The 1,685-nt window shown below is 36.3% G+C and overlaps 1 long non-coding RNA gene across 2 annotated transcripts; it reads left to right on the forward strand.

Moving 5' to 3' along the window:
• Window positions 1-1,685, forward strand: LOC127732555 (uncharacterized). Of its 2 annotated transcripts, none has more exons than XR_007996307.1 (3): window positions 1-534; window positions 644-861; window positions 1,080-1,685. It is a non-coding gene; the product is annotated as an uncharacterized LOC127732555 (long non-coding RNA). The 2 variants fall into 2 exon arrangements; XR_007996308.1 differs by having other exon boundaries at window positions 1-316.

Raw genomic sequence — 1,685 nt, forward strand, 5'->3', positions numbered from 1 at the left:
GTCAGATGTGTTGGTCAGGTGACTTGAGAAAGAGACAACATGTTGGTTCACTGTTATAGTGAGTATTTTATTATTACAAGTATTTCTGATTTGTTGAGGTTAACCTGCGGTCAGATGTGTTGGTCAGGTGACTTGAGAAAGAGACAACATGTTGGTTCACTGTTATAGTGAGTATTTTATTATTACAAGTATTTCTGATTTGTTGAGGTTAACCTGCCGTCAGATGTGTTGGTCAGGTGACTTGAGAAAGAGACAACATGTTGGTTCACTGTTATAGTGAGTATTTTATTATTACAAGTATTTCTGATTTGTTGAGGTTAACCTGCCGTCAGATGTGTTGGTCAGGTGACTTGAGAAAGAGACAACATGTTGGTTCACTGTTATAGTGAGTATTTTATTATTACAAGTATTTCTGATTTGTTGAGGTTAACCTGCGGTCAGATGTGTTGGTCAGGTGACTTGAGAAAGAGACAACATGTTGGTTCACTGTTATAGTGAGTATTTTATTATTACAAGTATTTCTGATTTGTTGAGGTTAACCTGCCGTCAGATGTGTTGGTCAGGTGACTTGAGAAAGAGACAACATGTTGGTTCACTGTTATAGTGAGTATTTTATTATTACAAGCATTTTTTATTTGTTGAGGTTAACCTGCGGTCAGATGTGTTGGTCAGGTGACTTGAGAAAGAGACAACATGTTGGTTCACTGTTATAGTGAGTATTTTATTATTACAAGTATTTCTGATTTGTTGAGGTTAACCTGCGGTCAGATGTGTTGGTCAGGTGACTTGAGAAAGAGACAACATGTTGGTTCACTGTTATAGTGAGTATTTTATTATTACAAGTATTTCTGATTTGTTGAGGTTAACCTGCCGTCAGATGTGTTGGTCAGGTGACTTGAGAAAGAGACAACATGTTGGTTCACTGTTATAGTGAGTATTTTATTATTACAAGCATTTTTTATTTGTTGAGGTTAACCTGCGGTCAGATGTGTTGGTCATGTGACTTGAGACAGAAACAACATGTTGGTTCACTGTTATAGTGAGTATTTTATTATTACAAGTATTTCTGATTTGTTGAGGTTAACCTGCGGTCAGATGTGTTGGTCAGGTGACTTGAGAAAGAGACAACATGTTGGTTCACTGTTATAGTGAGTATTTTATTATTACAAGTATTTCTGATTTGTTGAGGTTAACCTGCCGTCAGATGTGTTGGTCAGGTGACTTGAGAAAGAGACAACATGTTGGTTCACTGTTATAGTGAGTATTTTATTATTACAAGTATTTCTGATTTGTTGAGGTTAACCTGCGGTCAGATGTGTTGGTCAGGTGACTTGAGAAAGAGACAACATGTTGGTTCACTGTTATAGTGAGTATTTTATTATTACAAGTATTTCTGATTTGTTGAGGTTAACCTGAGGTAAGATGTGTTGGTCAGGTGACTTGAGAAAGAGACAACATGTTGGTTCACTGTTATAGTGAGTATTTTATTATTACAAGTATTTCTGATTTGTTGAGGTTAACCTGAGGTAATATGTCATCTTCTGTACAATAAAATAATGGTACACCTCAACAAACTAGACAAAGAGGTACATGTATAATTATCTACCACTTTACAAACAAGGAGGCACCAGGAAGGGACTGGAGAATGACAAGCCTTTCATCATTCTACTTCTGTTCACTATGTT

This window comes from Mytilus californianus, unplaced genomic scaffold, assembly GCF_021869535.1.
Source record: "Mytilus californianus isolate M0D057914Y unplaced genomic scaffold, xbMytCali1.0.p SCAF_25, whole genome shotgun sequence".
Classification (NCBI taxonomy): Eukaryota; Metazoa; Mollusca; class Bivalvia; order Mytilida; family Mytilidae; genus Mytilus; species Mytilus californianus.